Below are 18,651 nucleotides of genomic sequence, written 5' to 3' on the forward strand. Positions count from 1 at the left end.
TTGTTTGACACTTATCAATTAGCTAAAAAATGTCTTGCTTTCTGTATCCTCATAATGTGCTGTCAATTCTTCCGTAAAAATTGCCCAAGTGATAATTTGTTTACGAGACCAAAGCCATTGATACCATACAAACTGATTTGGTTCCAAATATAAAGTTTCAATATGTACCTTTTGTGTGTTTTGCACATTATTGAGATCGAAAAATTGCTCCATCTGTATATCCATGTTGTAGGATCCTTGCCACCAAACTTCCTCATATCGATTTTTGGAATATGGTGGGTCTTCGATCCAACATTAGAGTGTATGAAATCATGATTAACATTTCTTTTGTTCACATCATGAGTTTTCTTTACTACCCTTTCACCATTAGTAAGTATTTCTTGTAGAAATTTTGTCAAATCTGTCTTCAAATCTGCCATGCCTGTCTTCAAATATGTCCTCAAATCTATCTTCAAATCATCCATCTTAGCTTCCACACCATTCATCTTAGATTCCACACCCTTTAAATTGGATTCCGCGCAATTTATCTTAGATTCTGTTAGCTTTTGTGAGAGTGACATTTGTTGTACTTGGTCTTGTAATTTTGATATATCATGTAGCATTTCTTCCTCTTCTTCATGAGTCATGCTAGAGCTTTCAAGTTGCTTACTAGGTGTTTGCATTTTCTTTCCTCAGGGCATCAGTTACCGATAATAATGCTCTACTATGCCCTTTGAATTCCTTCAAAATAATTTTTCAAACCAAGCTTAAGCAAAAATTTAAAAAAAATCTACACACCTTTTTTCACTTTGTAGGAGCTCGATATTGCCTCTGATGTATCTCTATAATTTCAGATCATCTAGTTCTAAAATTGTGACCTGCAGTAGCCCTTTGTGTGCACTTTCCAATTCCACTAGTCTGATCCAAATTTTATTCTCTAAGGAAGAGTTATGCCAAATCTCCCACAATGACCTAACTATAGACTAGTTTAGTAGAGCGAACTTGTACGACATGCCACATGTCCCTATTTCGACCTTTGGCTCTAAAAGATATATACAAAAAACTACAGTCTATCCTCTTTCTGTACCTTCTTATGAAATTTCAATCCGATGCTTAGAGAGAAAGTTATGACGATTTTCCCCAGGTCACCTGTTTGGAATTTAATTCAGGAGTCTGCAAAAAGACCAACTTCATCGGATCATATCTCCGTAAATATAGCGTGAAAAGCTCTAAAATTTGGACCCGAGGTTCAGTGAAATTTAGTCTCAAATGGGTTTTTTTTTCTTTTGAAACGTCGCATAAAACAAGTTATAGCAAAAATGCCACGATGACCTATTCGGAGTAGCAAAACCCTAGAATCCAAAGCTCTGATACCAAATGTTATGAAACCAGCTCACAAAAAGATAGAAAAGATAGATCAACGCCTTATAATTCAGCCTCTTTGAGGGGGAAACCTCCTTTACATTACACAAATTAATGATTCTTTGATGATTCAAATGACAAAACCTCCTTTCTATATATAGGAGTCTGAGTCACAATATAACCCAGCCGACCTAACAATAATAATATAAAGGCACAAAAATAACAATAGAGAGATTCTATGGGGCACAGTAATAACAATATGGGGACAATAGGGGCACAACAATATTAATAAGGGATACAAATACAATAGTAATGGGGTAATCACTAGTATTATAGGGACCTAACAGAACCCCTATCCAGTCATATCGTATATTGATTTTGGAGCAGAGCACGCCTTCGTTTACCAAAATATCTTCTAATTTGTTGGTTGTCTATGCACATGGATAAAACTAAGGGTTCTCATGTTTTGTAAGTGAGATTGAATATGTTGATAGACTTGCAACAACCTCCAATGTTTCGACACTTTGTCTAGTGCTGACCCATTGCCAATTTTCTTGACCGAATTAATTACCAATTCGGAATTAGCTTCAATTATGATGTTATGTAAATTTGAGTCCCTCAAGATTTCTAGGCAGTGTTCCATGGCCATGAGCTCTACCATATTATTGGTGGCCTTCTCCAAATGACAGTAAAAGATGGTTTTTATGATGCCCCTTTCATCTCTTATGACTCCTCCATAACCAGCCACATCAGGGTTTCCTTTTGAGGCTTCATCTATATTGCATTTCATAAAACCCTGAGGTGGAGGATGCCAGAATTCCTTCTCAGCTTTTATATGACCTACTTTCTTGTTTATGCCTTGGGGTAAAATCCCTTGCAGTCCCAAATTTAGAAGCATCTGCTCATCCTGATATTGAGGCTGGTTATCAGGTAGGCATTTTAAAAGGGTTCCTACAGTCTCTTTGAGTTGTCTTATGATTTGAGTCATGATGCTCTGGGGTGACCCAATCTTATTCTTGAAGATTCTGTTGTTGCGCTATTTCCAAACATCCTAGATTATAAAGCCTAGAACCAAAGCCCAAACTTTGTTGATTATTTCATTTGCAGAGAAATTTTTCCTCCAATTCTTCAAAGTACTAGTGATGCTGCCCATGTTCCTGTCTATTTGTCCAAATATTGAAGCCACCCAATTCCATAAGGTGGAGGTGAATGGGCACAGGTTGAGAAGGTGTTCCATAGTTTCTTCTTGTGATTCACATAGCTGGCATCTAGATGGACCAGCTACCCCTCTTTTCTTGAGGTTTTCCCAAGTCAGAATTTTTTTATGCTGCACTAACCACATGAATAGTTTAATTTTCATCCAGTTTTGATTCTGCCATAGGTCCTTCCATACCTTATCAAGGTTTGGGAAGTTGAGCCCCAGGGCTATTTTCCCGGCCTCTTTGAGGTTAAAGTTGCTTTCATTGTTTTTGCCCCATCTTAGTTGGTGTGAAGATGTTGATTTCAGAATCTTTCTCTGTTCCAAGATGACTGTAAGAGCTTCTGCTTGGGATTTCAATGGGGAGTCATCACTGTAACCTAGGTTCTTCCATTTTCTCCATTTTCCATCACTTCTTTCCTGATCCCAAAAGTCATTTACTCTGAGCATCCCTTTGTTGTCAGTTTCATTCTTGAGATTGACAAATTCTTCTTTTAACAGTTTGGGTTCCTGTTGCCAATTATCCTCCCAAAACCAAGCAAGGTTTCCATCTCTGATCTCCTAGAAATTGTGTTTCTGAACTATGGCTCTATTCTCCCAAGCTTTGTTCCAAATGTGGGAGCCTTTGATGAGCCGAGACATCCTAATGTAATCCCTTTCTTGCCAATTGCTTGCATATTTCTATTTCCATACTTTGGCCCAAGGGGAAACCAATTCTTTTAGCCATCTTCACCAAATTTTTGCCCCCAAGACTTTGTTTAGGGTTTCAGGGTCATCAAGTCCCAAGCCTCCATGTATCTTTGGATTACATATTTTATCCCAGGCTACCAAAGCCCATTTCTTTTTTTCTTCCCCTTTCGCCTAAAGAAAATCCCTTTGGATATTTATGATGTTTTCCATTACTCTTTTAGGAGTTGGAATGACTGATAGCATGAAGATGGGGACAGTTTGCAGGATAACTTTTGTGAGCACTAGCCGTCCTGCTATATTCAAATACCTGTTAGTCCATTTCTGTATTTTGTCCTGTAGTTTATTAGTAACTGGCTCCCAAACTGCCTTGCTTAGAGGTTTTTCTGTGAGAGGTACTCCCAAATACCTAGATGGTAGCATATCTCTTTGGAAGCCTATAATTCTGGTAAGGTTTCTCTAAATAGCAATATCAGTATTAAAAAAGAAATTTTTTTATTTTCTTAGGATTACCTCTATCCCCGAAGCCAAGTCAAAGTCGTTCAAGATTTGTTTGAAGGCTTGAGCTTCCTTGACCATAGGTGTACCCTACAGCATGGTATCGTCCACAAATTGATGATGGGTCAAGGCATCCCCATTTAATGTGATCTTGAGACCCTGGATTTTTCCTTCTCCTTTGGCATATTTAATCGCATTGCCTAGCCCTTCCATCATGAGAATAAAGAGGAAGGGTGAGAGTGGATCTCCTTGTCTGAGTCCTCTCGAGGGCTTAAAGGTCTTGGATGGTGAGCCATTTAGTAGGATTGAAAAACTTGGGGTGGTTACAAGGGCCATTACCAATCTTATCTAGTTATGGTCAAAGCCATATGCTATCAGTACTTCCTTAATGTAAGCCTAGCTCAGCTTATCATAAGCCTTTTCTAGGTCAAGCTGGATGATCATACCTGCCTGCTTATTGCTCTTAAGTGAGTGAACCACCTCGTGAGCTTGAATGATGTTATTAAGAATTTGATCCAGTTTACTCCTCAGACACTAGAGTTGGGAACAGGGGCTTAAGTCTGTTCGCAATTACTTTTGAAATAATTTTATACACCACATTGCATAATGCTAGGGATCTAAATCTGTCTGGTGTGATGGCATTCTCCTGCTTTGGAATCAGGGCTATGAAAGAGGTGTTGAGCACCTTCAAAACAATTTTGTTTTTCCTTGAGTCCTCCACCACATCGAGGATATCTAGCTTGACTATTTCCCAGCATGCTTTGAAGAAGTCAACATTGAAACCATCCGGACCTCGAACTTTTCCATTTTGCATTTCTTTGATGACTTCGTTGATTTCCTCTTCATTCACTGGCCTGTTGATATTATAATTGTCTTCTCTTGTCACTAGCTTAGGAATGTGATTTGTGAAGTCCTTGATAAATTGAGATCTGTCTATGAGAGGCTCCTCGGCTATGCCTTAGAAATGCTGAACTAGAACAGTTTCTATTTCTTGGTGTGTAGTGAACTATTTTCCTTGAGTGTCTTTGATTTTTGAAATCATGTTATGCAACCTATTATCCATGGTAGATTTATGAAAAAACCTTGTGTTCCTTTCTCCTTCTTTTAACCATTGTACCCTCGATTTCTGTTTCCAGAAGATCTCCTCTTACTTGCATAAGCCTTCCCATTCTTGTTGAACATAGTCTGCTTGTTCCTTACTCTCCTCGATGAAGCCCTCTAAAATGAGGGTTTGGTTAATTTCCTGTAGTTTCCATTCTGCTACATTTTTGGCTTCGAATAAATTGCCAAATTCATTCTTGTTCCAATATTTAAGCCTTTGTTTGACGCGTTTCAATCTCTGATGCAGAAGGAACATTTTAGTACCCTGAACTTGCGTATCTTATGTCCACCATCTTTCAATATTGTTGATGATGTCAGGATGGGTAAGCCAAATGTTTTCAAACCTGAAAGGTCTATTTCTTGGAGTTCCTATAAAGGACGCTTCAAGTTGAACAGGCCAGTGGTTTGAGCCTCTAAAGGGAAGTATCATTGCTACCAAGTTATGGCCTGTGAGGATGAGGTCCTCTGAGATAATGAATCTGTTAAGTTTAGAGGCCACTTGAGACGCTCCTCGCCTCTTATTATTCCAGCTAAATATGCCATTACTTGTCTCTGTATCTACAAGCTTCATGTTGTTTATGAAATTTGAAATGTTGTAGAATCTTTGCCTAGTGATCTGGTCCCCCCTTTTTTTCCCATAGAGACCTTATCATATTGAAGTCTCCTCTTAGAATCTAGGGGATACCGAGATGTATTCCTCTTAACTCTTCCAATGAGGTTAGAAGTCTGATTTTATATTCCGGATTTTGTGGACCATAAAAATTTGTGAGCAGATAAATTTCCTTGTCCCCCAAAGGTTGGATGACCACTGATAAATAGTTCCTGGGTGCTTCAACATCTAGGATAACCAGTTTCTAAGGGTTCCAAAGTGTGAAAATTCCTCCTGCTTCTTTATCTGCTTTAACTTCTAGATATTCATATTTGATAAGCCAATTTCCATGTATCTCTCTTATTTTGTCTACTAAACATTTTGTTTCCTGGATGAAAATCATATCCGGTTTTTCTTCTTTCATTCTATTGCTAAGATTTATTTGTTTCCTTTTACTTCCTAGACCCCTAATATTCCATGTTGTTAGCTTCATTAAGAAATATTTGTAAATGAGTAACTAGTAAGGTATTTCATCTTACTTGAATTGATCATGAGTTTTCCACACTCTATCAGCAACTCATTCTGTTTTTTCCTACCTCTTTTCCTGCTTGGGTTCCTTGGAGGTAGTCCTGATGTTTCCCTCTTTGTTTTAACCCCTTCGTTGTCCTGACTATCATGGTTTCTTTTGATCCCCATACCTTTTGCCTGAGTTTTCCATAGGAATAGATGTTGCACTCTATTAAACTCCTCTTGAGGTAGCGAATCCATTCCTTTGGTAGCTCCCTGCTCCAGGAACTTTTCTAGATCTAGATGCTCCCTATTCAGTATATCCTACAGTTCATGATCCTCTATTCCCACCTCGCTCAGGTTCATTTCTTGGTCCCTATCAAGTTCCATATTGTTCAGCAAATCCTCCATTTTTTGGTTGTTTTCAGGTAAATCCTCCATGCTATCTTCATTTTCCTTCTCTGCAGTGCTTTCCTCCAGTATTTAGTTCGCTTTATCATGCTCCTCTGCTTCTTCTAATACCTTGAACCTATTCTGACTAAACTGCTTTTCCTCATTGACCTTCTTCTGGTTCTTTCTCCCTCCTTTACCTCTGCTCCCCACTTTGTTAAAGCTTTCAGTTTCTTTCCCTGAGGTTGCTTTAGTTCTGCTTTCCTCTTTCTTTAAGGGGCAGTCTCTGAATAGATGCCCGTGTTCATGGAATTTGCGGCATCTGAAAGGAACATGCTCATAGTCCACTGCTTGCACCCATTCTTCATAAAAAACTTCTAGAATTATTTCATCCGGTAGAGCTCCAAAAAGGACCATCTCTACGCATATATGGGCAAAGGAGGTATAGTTTCCTCGCATTGTGGCCTCTGATATTTTTTAAAAATGCCCTAATTTATTTCCTATGGATTTTAATGATTTTGGTTGCCAATAATCTACACGTAAGAAATAGAGCCTTACCCAAACCGGGACCAAAGTGAATGTCTCACGCTCCAGGACAAAATTTATCACCCAAGGCCGCATATAGAGGCCTACAACAGCATAGAAGTAAGGCCCTCCTTCAAACACCCTGTCTTTATCCTCTATGTTTGTAAAAACTACAGTGAAGAAACCCTTGGATCCAGGCTATAGATCTATATCCCCCTTAGGTTTCCAATGATTCTTTATACATGCATTTAAAGCCTTCTCCGTTGGCCATAACCCTATGAATTTACAAATAATTTCATAAGTCGCCATGTGTTCCCTATGCACCTGTAGCACTGGATCACTTAATATCAGTCTGGGTGTGATGGTTGCCCTAGGCTTACATGGTCTAGTTCGATTTCTGGTGTCAGCAATCTGATTTTCTCCTCCTATTCGCTTGTCTTGTATAACTTCTTCCTACATATCTTCTTGCTCCTCAGAGCTTCTGTTTTCTTGTTTCCCTCTTCGTAAAACCCCGGTTTCAATCCGCAGAGGTTTCTTGAATCGATTAGAGACTGCCTGACTATAGGAGGGAGTGGAACTCCCCCCCTCTTGCCTCTCCATTGTACCCAACACTAATCTCCTGCTGCAAACCCTAGCTCTGCGTACTTTTTTCCTAGCACCCCATCCTCATTCAGGTGCACTAGATTTTTCTCCTTTAGGTTTCGATCTATTCTTAATTTTCTTTTCTATAATATTAATTTATAATAATATGAGTAATATTAATTAACAATAATAATCTTAATAACAATAATTATTTTAGTAAATGTGGTTGATATACGCATAAGGCTTCATTTCTCTCTATGACACAAACCATTGATAATAATAATAATAATAATAATAATTTATTCATTTTTTTATAAAATGTAAATAAATAAATACTTATTTTATTTAAAAATAATAATATTGTTTTTAGAAAAAATATTAATATTTTTATTTTATAAGTTATAAAAAAAAAAAATATTATTATTAATCATAATAATTTACTACAAATAATTAATAAATAATAGTTAAATAGTTAATTATTGTTAAACAATAATAATATTTTTTAATTAAATATTATTAAATAATAATAATAATATGAATATTAAGTAATTAAATAAAAATAATAATAACTAATAATGATAATAATTTATAATAATAATCAATTATTTGTCCCAATGTGATGTTGGAACATGGTTGACCATGGTTGGCCACGGTCGATTTTCATATTGAAACAATCTTTGTCACAAAGAGACATTTGAGCATTGTTGACCATGGTTGACTATGATTAACCATGTTTAACCCAAATGAATAACAAGCCATTGGATTAATAATAAAAACCCAAGATTGACCATGGTTTACCATGTTGGATTTTATAAAACATGGTTGACCATGATTAATCATGCGTGCCCATGGTTGACCATGATTGTCCATGATTTTTATATGGAGACAATTTTTGTCATAGTGCGACATCCAACCATGGTTGGTTATGGTTGACCATGGTTGACCATAATTTATATTATAAACCCAAGTTAATAATAAACCCAAGGGATTGATATTATGAACCCAAGGGAAAAATCAACCCAAGGGATTAATATTAAAACCCCATGATTGACCATGGTTGACAATAGTTGACCATGATTGATATTATAAACCTAATGATCCGAAATGGATCTAACATAGACTTCTAAATCTAAAAATATTCCTCATAGAGGAAAATGAAAGTCAAAGGATTCTCTTGGAAATAGTCTCATTGCATAGATCTCTTCATTCTGAATCTAAAGCAATTTGTATGGGCTAAAACAGACTTCGGATGAAGAAGTTATTGTAAAAAGAAATTTTCTCAATGTCCTTAGAAAAGGAAGCAATTTCTTATAAATGGGACTTAAGGGTTCCTTAGAGGAAATCGCATCGGAGGAAAAGCAAAGGAGTGGACATACGCAGGCTGAAGGACACAGCGATATGCGATTGCAAGTATTGCATCGCAACTTTCCATTGCACAAGGAACAGACTCGGGGCCATTTATATATGTGATTGCAATCAGAGGAGATAGTGCTAAGAGCCATGCGACATGCAATTGTGATATGCGATCGGTGATCAGCGTCAGTGATCGGCGATCAGAACAAAAGCCCTTATGCCAATGCAATATGCGATTGCGATCGGCGTTGGCGATCGACGATCAGAACAAAGACCTTATGCCATGTGATATGCCGAAATGCGATAGCGCCGATATCGGCAATCAGCGATCAGCGAATGGGATCGTAGCAATATAAAGGGTTTATGCCAATGCGAATTCCGATATGTGCAGACCCGACAGGTTTATAGATGTGGCTACATAAAATTTGAGTTCTGACATAAAGCGTTTTGTCGGGATTTCCATGCGTTTTTCTGTATTTCTGTTAGGAACCAAGAATACATTATTTTGTGGATTTTGTCCTGGAAAGAGGCCACCTGTTCATTTCCATGGGAAAAAACCCATCACACTGTGCCACGCTATAAGCACACATTTCTATGACAAGGATGAGTTATGAAGCACGCAGAGCTGAAGAGCTAGAAAGGAATGATTCCTCATGATTTGGGATAGAGGAGCGGATGGAAGTTGCAAAGTCAGAGGATTCTTCAAAGGCCACAGAGCCAAGTGAAGAAAGAGGTCTCCCTTCAGGAGTCTCTCTTTGAGGAGCTCATAGCAGGCTCCCTTCAGGGAATTTCTCTCTCTAGAGAGCTCACGTTGTAACATCCCATAACCATAGAGTTGTTAGAGGCATAGAGCCACCAGAGGTTGGGGCAAATTACCTAGGAATGATTCCTCAGGATGAGGAAGGGATAGAGAGCTCGAGAACTTGAGTACCGAGAGCCAAAAAGCCTGAGAGCTTCAGAGCCAAAGGGATGAGAAGACGCAGAGCCACCAGAGGTTAGAGGCAGAGCTGAAGTTCTAGAGAAAACCAGAGAAGCCACCAGAGGTTGGGGGCGATGGCAAAGGTGTGATTAGAGTTGAGCGCGGTAGAGTTGTAGAGCTAGAGAGCTTGAGTGCAGCGGAGTTGCAAAGCTAGAGAGCTGTAGAGCCGAGGATTTACAAAGAGCCACCAGAAGTTGGAGGCTTGATAGAGGCAGAGCCACCAAAGGTTGGAGGCAGAGCCACAGAGCTAGAGAGCTCAAAACAGACTTCTAAGAGCCATGAGGCTGTAATGAAGTTCAAAATAGCAAAGAGATCAAATGATCAAGCTGTTTCTGGTGTCTGATGTGTGCTGAAGATAGAAGAAGGAATTCTAGAGACAGTAAAAGAATTCAGAGGGTGTTGGTGCAAGCCAAGAGCTCAAGATAGCTCGGAGCACTCATTGAAGGAATGCAGTCCAAAGAAGCCTAGATCTATCTGTAGAGTATGGACAGCCAGTGGGATAAGATGGTATTCTAAATCCATAGGTGCAGTTGTAAACCAATGGAGTTAAGTGTGGAACTTGTAAAAGAAGCATTACCATAATCCAAAAGAGCCTAGTCGATTTTATTAGAGCTCAAGGAGACGTAGCCCAAGATATTAGGGTGAACTCCTAATTAAACTTCTTGTCTTTATGTGTTTGTTTATTTGTTGCATTTAATGTTATGTGTGTTTATATATCAGTTTAAGCAAATAAAATTAAGGCAATTAAGCAGTCAAAGGAAAACTAAAAGCATACACCTATTTCAAGTTATTTATTCCACAAATTGTCAATATAAGCCTAGATCTTGGAAATTATTTAAGCTTTGTAGTGGGAGAGGTTCTTGTAAGCATGACAAGAAGCCTTTAGGTCCCCATTTCAGATCACCTAAGGAAATAATGAACCCAAGGTATTGATATTATAAACCAAAAGGAATAATAAACCCAAGGGATTAATACTAAACCCCAAGGGATTATGAACCTGAGGGACTAGTACTAGAAACCCAAGATATAAAAACCCTAAGATAAATATTAAAAATACTAAAATAAACATTGTTGAGTATGGTTGATTTTCATATTAAGGTAATCCTTGTCACAATGAGACATTCAACCATGGTTGAACATGTTGAACATGGTTAATTATGGTTAATCATTGTTGATCAATATTAAACCCTAGGAATATGAACCCTTAGGTCAATAAACCCAAGGGATTGATATTATAAACTCAATGGAATAATAAACCTAAGGGATAACAATTATAAACCCAAGGTATATAAAACCTAACATCAATATTGGAAACCCTGAAATAAATATGTTGATCATGTTTGATTTCCATATAGAGACAATCATTGTCACAATGCAACGTTGGACCATGGTTAACCATGGTCGATCATGACTGATTTTCTTATCGAGACAATCTTTGTTAGAACGCAACATTAGACCATGGTTGACCATGGTTGACCATGTTTGATTTCCATATCCATACATGTTTGACCATGGTTGACAATGAGTAATATTATAAACCCAATGGATTGATATTTAAACCCAAGGGAATAATAAACTGATCTGGATTTAAATAGGAATGCAATAAAATACAGAGATAACCATAAAGACAGATATGCAGCAGAAATAATACTTCATTTCATTACTGTAAAATACTAAAATATGCTTACAAACAGGAATGGAAATAAACCAACTAGGGCGATGGTAGCTTATCTCTAAGAAGAGATGTGGTGGCTACATGCCTCTGAACTGTCTTACAATGAGGCTCCAGGACCTTTTTATTATTGAAAAATAAGAGAAAACACTAAACAACCAAAACCCTAACCCGAGGAGATGTAACACCAAGAGTTTGTGGGCCCCGTTGGGGTGAGTTGGACAACAACTTCTCGAGGTCGCGAATTGGTCATATTATCTCCGTTTGACGTGCATGATAGCCCGTTGGAAAGATATCTCTGAGGACTACGACGTAAAAGATGATTTTTTGACAGAAAAATCATTGGCGGTATATTTCCCAAAAAACGTCATTTAGGGCCTCAAAACGGCTCTGGAAGTTTAGGACCTGAAAAACTCCTAAAAATAGTAAACTGCGCTATAATTAAGGAAACTGAAAAACTGAAAGGGACAGTTGTGGGGGTCCAGATGGGATACAGTTGTGGGGGTCAAGATGGGATAGGTGGGTGGCCACCAACATCCACCTAGATCATTCCTCCCCCCTTAAGAAGCAATGGTCCCCATTGCGTTGAGTTCCTCCCTGAGATGAGGAAGTTTCTGCTGAGCTGGGTCTCTAGTGAGCTATTCTGCAATCTCTGATGTGTCCAAAACTGGTGGGAGGCATGGTCAGCGACGGTCCACATTGAAGACTCGGTGCAAGCAAAGGAATGGAGGAATGTTGTGCTTCAAAGCATTGTTGCCCGTAGCCTTTTTACTGGTCTAAGGACCATGTCGAAGTGGTCTGAGTTTCTGATGGGTTCTGGTAAGGCGCTCTCTCTACAGATGTAACCAAACTTTGTCGCCCACCTAAAACTTGTGTGGTACCCCTCTGGGTAAGGAGAAGTTGTTCCTATGTTATGTCATGATTGTATCCCTCTGTTGCTATTGCTACGTGGAGGAACCCTTTGCGGGGGTCATGGATGTAGCAACGATCTTTCCCTTACTTTGGGAGTGAACCAGACAGAAAATAAATTTCCTAGTCTGTGAGATGATCTTGCTGCCTTTCTTAGCAGTGATCAAAGAGGTGGCAATAGGTGGAGCTACCTCTGGTATCCTGTATAATGAATTATTCAAAGAAATAATGACAGCACGAGGCCTTAACTCATACATAACATGTCGCCTCCACAAGTATGGTTGGCCTAATAATACGTCACAAACATCGAAAGGTGTAACATCACACAATACCTCGTCTGTGAAGGGCTTGATGCTATAGGGAAGGTGGCACTGCTGGCAAAATTTGAGATCTCGTCCTTCGTGAAGCCACCCGATACTGTACGGCTGTGGGTGTTGTGTAGTTGGTAGGCCCAACTGCTTCATGACCTCTGCTGAAATGAGGTTCTTTTGGCTGCCACTGTCGACAATGAATTGCAGCGGCGAACCCTTCACCCACATCTGTGAGTGGAAAAGACGTTCCCCCTCCTCTGGATCTTCGGGCTCAATTTTCTGGATCTTGGCAGTGGCAACAGTGGTGCAGGGCTCCGCATAAATGATCTGCTTCCCTTTGCCATTCCCCTTGTCAGGTTCTAGCTCAGGGTCAGAACATGCATCTGATTTGGAAGCCTTCAACTTGGCTACCAGCGACTGCTTAGTCCGACACTCACTTGGGTTATGAGTGGGACTCTTGTGGAACTCACACCACTTTCCTGTGTCCTTCTTCGGCTTCATGGTGGTGTTCTTTCCTTGCGGCTTCGAGGGGTTATCTTGGGTCACCCCGTCTTGGCTTTGTCCTTTGGGCTTCGGATTTGCAGATCCAAAGTCTCGCTTCTTCTGTTTGAATTTTTGCTCGATTTTGACAGCGTATCGATATGTTGTGCTGAGTGAGGAGATGTTCAAGAACTCCATCTCTTCATGGATGTATCTGTGTAGGCAGCCATGGTATTTGAGTACCAGATGCAGCTCAGAATCTTTGATACCCAATTGTGTGCGAAGGGTATGAAAAATGCTTGTGAACGCTGGCACATCTTGGTCTCGTCCCTACCGCAGTGTGGTCCATTTGATGTATTTGTCCTCATAGCTTTTGACATGGTAGTACTGCTCCTTGATGGCATCCCGGAAGTCATTCCAAGTGGGTATGGCTGAAAACAGTGAGCCTGTACTTTCATCCTTCTACTCGGAGTAGGTTTCCCACCAGTCCTTGATGTGGGGGGCCACTTTGAGAAGAGCGAAAACAATCTTTTCCCGACTTGAAAATTCATGAACAGGAAAATACCCATCTAGCAGATTTAACCATTTATCTACGGCATCTTCGTCTATTTGACACTCAAAGATGGGGATTTAAAAATTAACTTGTACCTTAAAGGGTGTGGCATTTCCAGAGTAGCTGTTGGAAGCAGATGCACCACCTCTGGGTAGCCGCTGAAGGATCTGCGCAAAGCTATCCATCATTGCGTTCCTTTGCCGCTCGAGGGCTTCTTCGAGCAAGATTTTGGTAGGATCTCCTACCGCCTCGTCTTTCTTCTCATCTGCCATGGGAGGTCGTCGAGATTTGCAAGGCTGGTCTTGCAAAGGTTCGACTAGTTCAAGCCCTAACTCCTTATATCCTGACCTCGTTGGGGGCATGCAAAGAAAAACAGAGAAAAAGCAGATCGCTCTAATACCACTGATCTGGATTTAAACAGGAATGCAATAAAATACAGAGATAACCATAAAGATAGATATGCAGTGAAAATAATACGTCATTTCATTACTATAAAATACTAAAATATGCTTACAAACAGGAATGGAAATAAACCAGCTAGGGCGATGGTAGCTTATCTCTGAGAAGAGATGTGGTGGCTACATGCCTCTGAACTGTCTTACAATGAGGCTCCGGGACCTTTTTATTATTGAACAATAAGAGAAAACCCTAAAAAGCCAAAACCCTAACCCGAGGAGATGTAACACCAAGAGTTTGTGGACCCCATTAGGGTGAGGTGGATAGCAACTTCCCGGGGTCGCGAATTGGTCATATCACCGTTTAACGTGCATGATAGCCTGTTGGAAAGATCTCTCTGAGCACTACAACGGAAAAGGCAGTTTTTTGACAAAAAAATCGCTGGCGGTATATTTCCCAAAAGAACGTAGTTTAGGGCCTAAAAATGGCTCTGGAAGTTTAGGACCCGAAAAACTGCTAAAAATAGTAAACTTCACTATAATTAAGGAAACTGAAAAACTGAAAGGGACAGTTGTGGGGGTCCAAATGGGATAGGTGGGTGGCCACCAACATCCACCTAGATCATAAACCGAAGGGATTAATACCAAAACCCCAAAGGATTATGAACACAAGGGAATAATATTAAACCCAAGGGACTAATATTATAAGCCCTAAGATAAATATTATAAACGCTTAAATAAACATTATTTACCATCGTTGATTTTCATATTGAGACAATCCTTATCACAAATCCATATTGAACCATGGTTGACATCATAATAAACCATGGTTGACTGGGGAATATAAACCCAAGTGACTAATATGATAAACCCAAAGGAACAATAAACCCAATGGATTAATAATAAAACCACAAGGGATTATGAATCTAAGGGAATAATATTAAACTTGAGGGACTAATATTATAAACCCAAGGTATAATAAACCTAAGGGATAACAATTATAAAACCTAACATCAATAATATAAACCCTAAAATAAACATGGTTTACCATATATTGTTACAATTTCATGATGTTATTTTAATAATAATTTTTACAATTATTTATTGGCATTTTTAATGTTGTGGACCTTTATGTTTTCTCATTTTGTATAATAAATAGTCCCTTGTTTGTATACAATAAAATGAATTACTTATTATATTTCATTTCATAATGTCATAAATGTTAGATTATTGATTAAATCTTAGATGATTTACTTAGTTACAAACAACAAAAATGTAATCAATTAGTATATTTATTTAAATGATGCAGTGCATTAATGCAGCAATTACATTTAAGTAGAATAACAAAAATATAGAAAAAAAAAAAAATTAATAGTTGAGTTTCTGATGATTAATTGGAAAAAGAATATTATTATAAAAAATAGTTGAATTTTTAATGATTAATTAGAAAAATAATAATAACATCATTTGTTTACTTGCAATGTAGATAAAAAATGAACAATGAAACATATCATTACATTGTATTCATTTGAAGTCAACTATGTTAGTCATATCACCTAACACATCAATGCATTTAAATGTGTATTAGGTCATAGTAGAAATAAACATAATAAAAGCATTGGTACTCCTAATGACAACAAAAACACTATGTCCCTCAATGATACCATTCCTATTGTCATTATTGTTATCCTTACCATTATAAGAATATATGATGCGAAGATGATATACACACCTGTGGTTATACATATGTAGTAACACATTGTCTTTCTCCATTATATAAACTAAGAACTAAAGTTTCATAATATATATCATACGCACGAGTATGTGTTGTATATTTTAAATAAGTTATACATATTAGCATGTTATGAACAATACATACTATTGATAGAAGTGACCTAGTGTTTTTTTGTAACACCCTCCTCCCACATTATTCACATTGTTTGAAGAATCCAATGCACACATTAATGTAAGGGAGCATTTATTATATGGAAAACTGAATTAAATGGTACATGATTTCAAAAAGGGAATTATTTGTATAATAATTTTCTTATTTATAAAATATAATGATTTGTATATGGCATTGCTTACTATTAAGATTTTTTGGAGAGACATGTCCATGGATTTGAGTCTTAAATTACCAAAAGCAAAATGTTGGTTGTATGAGTTGTTTTATATGGTTGGATAGTTTTCAATGATGTTAATATATGGCTTCTAACAACAGGAACAACTACGAAAACATCGTACATCAATTTATGTGAGGCGAAAGCGACACCGAGAGAACATTGGAGGATAGTAGACGTTAAGTCCGAGTCCGAATCTCCTTGCCTGCCTTCTCTGACTTGTATGATGTATCCCCCTCTGCAACGGTGAGGTGCGTGCATCTTTCACCATGCAACTCTCCTGGAACATGCATTACATTTTCACCTTAACCTACACATAAATTCTCTCCATCTTCCTTTCTTTGCTCCCAATCTTGGACCATGATCCCTTATTTGGCGAGGGAGTTGGGGGCCAGGTGCTTGCTAGACCTCGTGCTATATAATAACTTCTTCGTGCTCACTCCAAAATCCATTCAACAAAGCAAGTGCCTTCTGCATCTCACATAAAGCTCGCCTCTTTGTTGCTTAATTATTACATCAGCACAACGATCAAGCATGCCAGGGACTGGGAGTTTGGCTTTGTATTTAGAGGCATTCATGAAGGCTGAAAGGGCAAATGGCCCCGCCACCATCCTCACTATCGACACTGCCAATCCCCCCAATGTCTTCTCCCAGAGAATTTATCCTGATTACTACTTCCGCATCACCAACAACGAGCATATGACAGAGCTCAAGCACAAATTCCAATGAATGTGTAAGAACTAAATCCCATCTAATCGCAATCTCAATTTCATTTTTGTAAATCGTATGCGATAACATTGCTCAAAAATAAATATGTTTATAATCTCACGATAACATTGATCACAAATATGTTTATAGTCTCGCGTGTGCATGCTTGTGTGTGTTTTGCAGGCGACAAATCGAGAATAAAGAAGAGATATATGTACTTGACGGAGGATATTATGAAGGTGAATCCCAATATATGAAACTACATGGCGTCATCATTGGATGCATGAATGGAAATGGTTGTGGTGGAGGTTCCCAAGCTTGGAAAAGAAGTGGCTGCCAAGGCCATCAAGGAATGCGGTCAGCCCAAATCGAAGATCACTCATGTCATTTTCTGCACTACCAGTGGAGTCGATATTATCAGAGCCTACTATCAACTAACAAAGCTTCAGGGTCTTTGCTCCAGCGTGAACAATGTCATGATGTACCAAGAGGGCTACTTCACTGGAGGCACGGTTCTCCACGTCGCTAAAGATCTAGTAGAGAACAACTAGGGAGCTTAGGTTTTGGTCGTCTGTAGCAAAATCATGGCCTTTACCTTCCGTGGCCCCTCTGAAACTCACCTCAAGAGCATGGTCAACCAAACTCTCTTTGGTGATGGTGCATCTACACTCATTGTGGGAGTCGATCCCATCCCAGAATTGGAGAAGCTATATTACGAGTTGTTGTGGACTACACAGACCATTCTTCCCGTCAGCGGCGGAGCCATCAACAGGCACCTAAGAGAGGCGGGCCTCGCCTTCCACCTTCTCAAATATGTCTCAGGGCTTATCTCCAACAACATAGAAAAGAGTCTGGTGGATTCCTTCCAGCACTTTGGAATCTGTTACTAGAACCAATTATTTTGGATCGCCCACCCAGGAGGCCCTTCGATTATGGATGAGATGGAGGCAAAGCTAAATCTGGATCCCAAGAAACTCTGAGCAATGATGCAAGTACTAAGAGAATACGGAAATATGTCGAGTGCGTGCGTGATCTTCATCTTGGACAAGTTAAGGAAGTCGTCCCTACAGAATGGGTGTTGCACAACGGGAGAGAGATTGGATGTGGGAGTTTTGTTTGGATTTGGATCAGGCCTCACCGTCGAAACAATCGTCCTCAAGAGTGTTTATCCCACGCCCCCAACTCTTTTTTTACGAGTTAGTCCGCATGCAACACTGACCAAATGCCTAAACATTTTATTTTCTAAGTCATTTTCCACACTACACCTAACACATTCATATTTCATCATTTTCATTATTAGTTTGTGGAATAAACATTAATCTTCACCAATGCAAGAGACACATTACAAATATGTATTATTAGAAATATTACTTATAAAATCTGTTTTTACAATCCTCGAGAGATTATTCGACCAAGTTCATAGTTTACAACATGAAAAACTAGACTGCCATGCAGCTCGACCGATCCACCTGACTTGGTTGCTGCACTGTGTAGCCCTACCCCGGCTACCCAAACACACTACCACAATTTTTCTACAACCACCCATTCATTCACTGGTCGCACTTCCCACCATAACTTTATATCATTTCTCCTAGGTCGCGGTCCTATTGGCTCACCCAACACGCGGCCCGCACCTGCTATCGTTCCGACCTCCATGCTGACAGCTCGTCGCTACACATCGTGTGACCTATCCCACATACCCGCGAGCACACCGCCCTCCTATGATACGATGTCATTAGCCTGCTGTTCCGAC

At 39.0% G+C, this 18,651-nt stretch overlaps 1 pseudogene; it reads left to right on the forward strand.

The window, feature by feature from the left end:
• The first annotated feature begins 16,724 nt into the window (after window positions 1-16,724).
• On the forward strand, window positions 16,725-18,210 carry LOC149190213 (chalcone synthase 7 pseudogene; annotated as a pseudogene).
• The last annotated feature ends 441 nt before the right edge of the window (window positions 18,211-18,651 follow it).

Source organism: Pinus tabuliformis, chromosome 3_1, assembly GCF_031772625.1.
Source record: "Pinus tabuliformis cultivar Carrire ecotype Pingquan chromosome 3_1, CPIR1, whole genome shotgun sequence".
NCBI lineage: Eukaryota > Viridiplantae > Streptophyta > Pinopsida > Pinales > Pinaceae > Pinus > Pinus tabuliformis.